General features: G+C 35.9%; 1 pseudogene; it reads right to left on the bottom strand.

Annotated features, from left to right (window-relative positions):
- Positions 1-1,437: 1,437 nt before the first annotated feature.
- LOC141841066 (uncharacterized) lies at positions 1,438-6,749 on the bottom strand (annotated as a pseudogene).
- Between the last annotated feature and the right edge of the window lie 2,128 nt (positions 6,750-8,877).

The following is an 8,877-nucleotide window of genomic DNA, read 5'->3' as shown; positions in this document are numbered from 1 at the left end:
TGAAATGCTTTAGGATTCCCTACATCACAAGTTAAAAGCCATGAGTGAGATTAAATAGAAATTTATGAAAAGTTGTCAGGATAGAGGAAATGCAAAAAGCAAATGTGCTATGATGCAAAAGTGGTAAATTCTAATCTATTTTGTGATAGAGAAAATTTTGCAAAACATGGGTATGGCAGAGTGAAGATTTTCGCTAGCTATTATAAGTTTGAACACCAAACCAAAGGGATGCGACTCCAAAGTAAATGGTTGATCATTGGATCAGAATAAGGATTGATTTAAGACATTGTAATATGGAAGATGATAACTGTCTTGAGGAGCTTTGTTAGCAATGCAAATTCAGAAAAAGAACACAACAATTGATGAATGAGGAATAATATCACAAATCACTTGCAACTTGCTTATTTAAAAAGCTTAATGATTAGCTTTGAACTTTGAAGTGGAAGCAGTAGTGGTTATGGTTGTCAATTCATTAGAATAAACATCAAAGGAACAAAAAGAAAGACTAATTAATGCAATGATGCGTCTTAAGTTAGATGGAGGTTATTATAAAAAATTAAAATGGTCCTGGCCTATAAATATGATACCAGCACAAATAATTGATGATCATCTTGTCATAGCTTTTATAAGAGCTTAATGTGTTTGGCAACCCAACTAGTGATGTAAGTTTGGTGTCTCTAAGTTAGAACTTCAGAAATTATTGGCACATTAATCTTTGTTTACCTATGAATCATGTAATCATTTGCTGAAGGTACACAAATAAGAATGCAACTGGATATGCTTCCTTTACAGAATTGTGGAACGAGTAGCATATCTTTAAAAGGTTCACCTCCCAAATAGGACTCATGCTAGAAAATTTTCGGGCCATCAAGATTCTAGTGTTTGCATGAAATGTTAGGCTAGAAGCTAAGATCTGCATAGTATTCTAGAATAGAACTGTTTATGTTAGTGTAGTACAAATAATTGTAATAATTGAGGAAACCAAAATATGCCAAGTGATGCTCATAAATGTGAAATTGCAGTGATCTGATATGGAACCCAATTTCATGACATCATGATCTCAAATACTCTTAATGATGGAAAATTATTTCAAGATCTAGGCAGATTGTATACAATAGACAATTTCAATACAGCAGAGTGCATCAGAGAAAAACAGTTATACCGTGCAGTTGGAGATTGAAAACTAAAGTTGCCATTAGCTTTCCTCATTCATCTTCATCTTCTTGCGAGCTCCACCACTTGCTTCACTATTTTCCTCTTCATCTTCATCTTCATCTTCAAGAAGTATATTGTTTGAGCTTGACTGCATTAGCTCCATAGAGGGATCATTTCCCAACAGAATATCCTGTCTGTATATATCAAATGATCTTTTAAGGCTGTTCGACAGTCTCTCAGATTTTTTCATAATTTCCACAATCTTTAACTGATATTGTTCTTCTATTTCCTTCAACTTTGTTTCATAAGCACTCTTTAAGTTTGTATATTTCTTCAGATTTTTCCTTAATTTCTTCCTCTCTTCTTTATATTCCACATCTATAGAGTTTACTAAATCAATGCAGCATTCGAAATTTTTCACAATCTCTGACACGCATGGCTTGTAAGTTTCAGTCATTTTTCCTACAAAAGAATATGTTAATATAAAACAAATTAACAAATATGTCTGAATTAAAGATGACTACTAATATAGAACCTCAAATATTGATACGGTACCGAAACTATATTTCTATGACTGAAAGAACTAATCGATTAGAGAGAGAAAAGAAAAGTGCTGAAAGAGAAACTTGGTTTCTAAGACAATGAAGAAGACGATAACTTGAGATTAAAGCCCAGCCGTTAACTTGAGATTCTAAAGGGATTTTCGAAGAGGACATGATCTGATTTGGCACTTGTTTGACACCAAGTTGAGAAGATTTGAAGAGGGAAGGATTTGGATGTGTTTCATTTCCATTTGTTTCAATCTATTTCTGAACTGTTTTTCATTTTTGCACAGATTCTGGATTTCTGAAATGTCTACTTGTTTCAATCTCTATTTTGAATCTTATTTACTGCATTACAGTGTTGGATGTTGTTATTTGTTTGATATAAGCGAAGATTCCAGCTGCAACTTCAAATTCGTTGGCGTTGGTGCTCTGCTATGAGAGGAGGGTTCCCTCTGATTTCCGAGCTTGGACGCGAGCAGAAATGATATTATAAGTTCACTAATTGACATACTTCTTGTTCCTTTCAATTTTCGATGAGTTGTTAGCAAATAACAAAGTTTGGCTAAAGACCTTCTATCCATCCTGCAGTTATCAACACATACCATCTCATTTAAATTTATAGACCTAATATTATATCTAGACATTGCATGAACAGCATATAATATGCCCCTCCTAAACCTACCACTCCTTCTCTTGACAATTAAGACAATTATCAACAATAAAAGCATAATTATATTGCTTTCCATCATCCTCATGTGCATAATAAGTACCGAAATCATTTTCATCTCTTGCCTTACTGACAATCAAGCCATATCAATAGGACACTAGTAGAAACACCGAAAACCAACGACAACCAAAGAGTGATAAGTTGGGTCACCAAAAAGCCAAAACGGAAAATAAAAAAGGAGTTTTAAATCGTTATTGGTCGTCTACAAAGATTGTTGATCATCTACAAAGATTGTTAAGCAAATGATTCTATCATAATTTAATAGTAAATTATTGACCATCTACAAAGATTGTTAACCAAATAGTTCTATCATAAAATCTTTAAGAAAAACTGTAGTAAATTTATAATCAGTTCTACCATTTAGGAAGATTACTAATTATATACAATTTGATAAAATAACTTCTAATTTGTTTCTAAAATGTTAAAACAAACCCTAGAATATTAAACTCAAACAATTAAAAGAAGGAAAGACAATAAAAGATGAACCAAGCAATACCTTGGGGAATATGGCCTTAACAAAGACGGAAATAAAAAAAGAAACTCCCTGCAATAAAAATATTAAACAACATATAAGAACCCAACGTTTATAAAGAAAGTGCTTTGTTGCACAACAAAACATTTTACAACTAAAAATATAGAAGAAGACTACAAAGAGAGTATTAGTTCTACTTTGTCTTTGGTATTACTTCCTCTAAATCGAATACAAACAATGAAGAATGTGAATTCCATACTTATGTAACAGAATAGGTAAGCCAAAGGAAGAGATTAAGAAGGACATAGAGCTTCCGAGATATTTCAACACACAAGAAGCTATTGGCTACAGTATTGCAGACAAGAATATGGCCAGAAGATGCGAGGAGTTGCTCCTGGTGAAACAAGAAGCTATTGCATACTTATATTTCTCCTTAAAAAGAACTTATTTTTCTGGTGAAACAAGAAAAAAAAATCAGACAAACAAATTTCTCACCTTGTCAGAGCTCCTCCTGCTCGTCGGCTGGGGTTTTGGAGATGCGTGAGGGGCGAGGCGGCGGGTTTTGGAATCGCAAGTTGAAGGTTAGGGTTGCGAACAAATGACAAGTTTAAGGATATTTTTATTTTAAAAGATAAATATTAAAAGATATTTTTATATTAAATTTTATATTAATTTGAGAATTATAAAATATCCTACCTTACCAATGTAATTAGATTTCAGAATTATAATCCATTTTGTTGATGTGGTAGTAATATTATATTATTTAAAAATTATTGATAATCTAAATCAAATAAGAATATTATTGATAATCTTAAATAGATAATCAAGTTTATCAAAGATAACCCTCAACCAAACACCCCTAAGAGTTTTTGTTTTTGACAGTGCGATTTTATTCTCCCAGGGCGGTTCCGCTTGCCACGCACGCGTAGTCAGCAGCGCATACAAGTTGCGGAAATAGAGTCGTGGAATATATATCAAAAATTAATATATATAATTAATTTTAAATATAAAGAATAATTTTAAATTTTTATAAGTTAAAAAATAGAGGCATTTTTTTATTTTTATCTTAATTTTTTTATATTTTCTAAGTGTCACATTGTTATCACATAAATAATTCACATATCTTTTTTTAAAACCCCTAATATAACGAATATATAATATTATTGAAAATAATAATTTGTTAAAAATTATTAAAAATTTATACATTTTAAAAGAAGGCAACATTAAATAATAAATTGTTATAAATAATTTATAAAAAAACTATAAGATAATTTATAAAATTGTACTATAGCATATAAGGATTTATTGTCTTAATAAAAAATCTTGTTTAATATTTCGAACCAAAACAACGATTAAAAAAAACATCTATCCCCGAAGCGGTGATAATTAAGTTTTTGACATGGTTCTCGATAAAAAAAAACTTTTGAAAAAGTTTGCACTGTGAATACCCTAACTATTATAAAAGTTGAAGTAAATCGTATGATTAATTAATTATATTATTATGATTAAAACTCTTTTTTCTATTCTCCGTGCATGTTTGCAATTTTTGTGATAGGTATGAGTTTGCTATAGGCGAATCGAATAATATAAAAAATATTGATATTCGAATTCGAGCTCGAAACATATATATGATATTCGAATTCGATTCGAAGTTCGAAAATATCAATAGTTTTGGCTCGAGTTCGATTCAAAATATGATTCGAGCTCGAGTTCGATTCGAATTATTCGAACCTTATTCAAGTTCGATTCGAAACATAGATATCATATGTACTTAATATTTTATCATACATTTCTAACATAAGTAAGTATATAAATAATATTAATGCACCATCTTTAACCTATAGTTGAAGGTTAATTCAACATTCTACGCCATTGAGGAAGCTGAAAATATATCCCTACATTGCACCAAAGGCACTCAAATTGTTTATTGATTTGTCAAACAAAGATGTGTAGAGAGCCATTGGCGCACATTTTCTCAACAGTTAGAATTTTTCAGGTACACGAGAATCTAATCGCAAAGAGAAACAGATTAATACTATTGCACAGGCAAATTGATGCACCGAACCCAACAAAGATACAACAGCGAAGATCACAGAAATAAAGGGTGGAATGGGAGTTTGGTTACCTGAGTGATTGAGGCCAATCAAGACCCAAAATTTGCGAAGGACATCCTACAGAGTGCCTCATCGGCAACGATCAGTGAATCGTCAATCCCGATCGCAGTCTCGTAAACCCTTCTCGCCTCATCCAGCAAACCCTTTTCCTCGTAGCACTCGCCTAGGAGGCAGAAAGCTTTGCCATTTTCGGGGTTCAGCCGAACCGCCTCGAGGAGGTCGGCGATGGCCTAATCGAGACGGCGTCGGTGATTGAGGGCAAGGTGGAGTTCTGCGCGCTTGAAGTGGGCGTCGCCGCGCTCACGGGGTTCGAGGGACTTGAAAGCAGGAGGCGCAAGGGCAGTGTCGAGAGACCGGAGGGCAGGATGGCGGCGGCCGAGGAGGTCTAGGGCAAGGACCTTGAGGATGTGAGGAGTGGCGTCGCGGGGGTCGAGGGCGATGGCACGGTCGGCCTCGTCGCAGGCGGAGCGCGCGAGGGCAGCTGTGGATCGGCTTCCGTGGCTTTTGTTATTGGAGGCGCGGGCGCGGCCGAGTAGCTGGGTGCCGTTGACGAAATGGCGGCGGGACTGGAGGGAAAAGGAGGGGCGGCGGAAGCGGGAGATGGCATGGTTAGGGAAGGATCGGAGACCGAAGAAGCCAGCCAGGGTAAGGATCGGGAATTTAGGGTTTGTAAATGGATAAATATGATCTATCCGTTAACCCAATAAGTCTATTAATCCATTAAATATTAATCTATTAACTCATTTAATAATACTGCTATTAATGGATTCAAAATTTAAATTCAAAAGCTCACGAGCGGTTCGCGAATACTCAAACACAATATTATAGATTCGAATTCGGCTCGAATAATTATTCGAACATATTCGAGTTCGGCTCGAATTTGACAATTTCGAGTACGAATCAAATATTATTCGAACGGGCTCGAAAAACTCGTGAGCCGGCTCAATTCGTTTGCATCCCTATAGGCGGCTTAACCAAAGTGTAATGATAAAAGTGAATATTATAGACGGATTAACTAAAGTATTTTTCATAAAAATAAAATTACATTAAAAATTAATAAAGATGTCAATTCAGATAGGATGGGTAGATTCAGGTCGAATCGAAGCAAAGAATATTATATTTCCATATATATAAATATATATATATATATATATATATATATATATAGAGTTTTTCTCTGCTGCGCGCCGCTTCGTCCGCTCCTCGTCCGCGACTGCCTACGTGGCTTCAAATTCCTTGTTATATATATATATATATATATATATATATATATATATATATATATATATATATATATATAGAGTTTTTCTCTGCGTCGCGTCCGCCGTGGCAAACTGGTCCGCGACTGCCTACGTTTCCTCTCCGCTTCCTCCGTGGCGACGAGCTTAAATTTTTCTCGCGGCGCCCAAATTTAAGAATCCCGTTCCCAAATTTCCCTTCCCCGCCCGATTCCCAGATCTGCGCCCGAGAACACCGAGGCCGAAGACGCTGCCCGATCTACGCCTTCGTCCGCTGCGAGAAGACCGAGAAGACGCCGCCGCCTCCTTCGCCTTCGTCCGCCGCCCGATCTGCGCCAGCGGGCCGTCGGTGAAGGCGAAGACCATCGACGAGCTGCACTCGCTGCAGAAGAAGAGGTCGGCGCCAACCACCCCCATCAAGGACGGCGCGCAGCAGGGCGATGCGGCCTTCACCACCATCTCCGAGGAGGAGCGCCAGAAGCTCCAGCTCCAATCCATCAGGTGAATATTAATTATCCACAGAGGTTCCTGTTTAAAATATATCTTCATTATCCACAGAGGCTCGCCCAATATTGAGATGGATGAACACACCTTCCAAGTGAACAGCGAGAGGGTTGTTGATTACCTTAACTCTTTGGATAAGGTACTTTTGCTCCTTCCATGTATACCCAGTGTGCATGTCAAGTGTTTGATGTAGTTTCTCATAGAACCTAAGATATACATTTGAATGATATGTAAACTAATTTTTTTTATGTACAAATAGGTATTTGTGAATGGCCAATTCCTCAACTGGGATCCTGAGAATCGGATCAAAGTTCGAATTGTTTCTGCAAGGGCATATCACTCCCTGTTCATGCACAACATGTAAGTGAAAAATACTGATAAGAATGTTAAAGATGCTCTTCATTTCTACAGTGCTATATTTCTTGCGGACTTCGACGGGTATCCAGATAAGTCATTTGTATGAACACACCTTCCAAGTGAACAGGGAGAGGGCTGTTGATTACCTTAACTCTTTGGATAAGGTACTTTTGCTCCTTCCATGTATACCCAGTGTGCATGTCAAGTGTTTGATGTAGTTTCTCATAGAACCTAAGATATACATTTGAATGATATGTAAACTATTTTTTTTTATGTACAAATATGTATTTGTGAATGACCAATTCCTCAACTGGGATCCTGAGAATCGGATCAAAGTTCGAATTGTTTCTGCAAGGGCATATTACTCCCTGTTCATGCACAACATGTAAGTGAAAAATACTGATAAGAATGTTAAAGATGCTCTTCATTTCTACAGTGCTATATTTCTTGCGGACTTCGACGGGTATCCAGATAAGTCATTTGTAAACTATGTTGATCTCTGTTGATCGCCATTGACTTAATTCACTGCATAATCCTGTTATTATTTTGGCAGGTTAATAGTCTAAAGTGTGACTGACTTGTTGGCATAAGGAAACATGAAAATGATCAATATCCAGAAAATGATAAAAATGTGAGTAAAATTCTTTGGATGCCACTTTTATTACTAGTTTGTCTCTGTTGGACCATTATTTTTTCTGGTGATGAGTTGCATCTTATTCTTCTTGGGTTATACTTCTAGCTGTAAGAATGAGATAGGTTCTGTTGGAATAAACTTATATGAAGTCAATAATTGACAAATAGAATAACTGTGAAATCTCAGTCTAACCTACAATGGTTATTAATCATGTACAAAGGCCTCAGGACAATTTTGAAACTGATGAGTTGAGCCTAAATGTGTGCTCAAATAACCATGATGAAAAACAATCTATAAAGATGATATGTGCTATTACTTATCATGGCTTGTGTCACATAATATTGATTTGAAAATTGAAATAATGTCTGGCAGTTTCCCTTGCATTCTATCATCCCTATGTCTCTGTCTAATGTTTTCTTGAGATGTCAGTCTCATGGTCTCACTATATTACAGAATAGTTTATCTTCCAGTAAAGATGACCAGAAAAAAAATTCTGTTACTACTAAAGAAGCAGTGTTTGCTCCTGAAACAACTCTATCAATAGGAGATGCCAATATCCAGTCAGATTCACACTCTGCTTCCTCTCCTGCCACATCAAATAACAGACTAATAAGTTGTCAGACTCAAGGAAAACAAGAGAGGAATGGGCTGCCACAGTGATTCAAACTGCTTTTAGGGCATTCTTGGTATGTTAATTGATTTTGTTAGTCCTTCGATTGAAACTTGATTTTTTGTGAGAGATTGCTTTTTTCTAACCTTAGGTTTATGATTCTGAAGCTGTGAGCTATAGATATGGAATCAGAGGAGATGTGCACGAAAGCTAATACCAGATATGATTGCCTTTTGATCGGTACGTTTTCACATTTGGTTATCTGGTGATAGGTTTGAAGTTATCTGTCAATCTCCTAAATTTCTTGAAAATATTTCAAATGAAAGAAAAAAAATGAAATGATTTAGTATTGAAAATATTTGTTGTTAAGTGATGATTAAGTTTGTTGATTTAGCAGTATTAAAAGTTGTCATTTTAGCTCATATAACTTCTTGCACTCTGGAATGCATGATGCAGGGAACTCTAAGAAGGCTCAGAAGGCAAATAACATCTGGTGGTGGTTGAGTGGAATGCTGGGTGAT

This window comes from Curcuma longa, chromosome 11, assembly GCF_044706935.1.
Source record: "Curcuma longa cultivar G26 ecotype Majalengka, Jawa Barat chromosome 11, ITB_CL_G26_1.1, whole genome shotgun sequence".
Taxonomy (NCBI): Eukaryota; Viridiplantae; Streptophyta; class Magnoliopsida; order Zingiberales; family Zingiberaceae; genus Curcuma; species Curcuma longa.
This window is presented reverse-complemented; position numbering and strand designations above follow the sequence as displayed.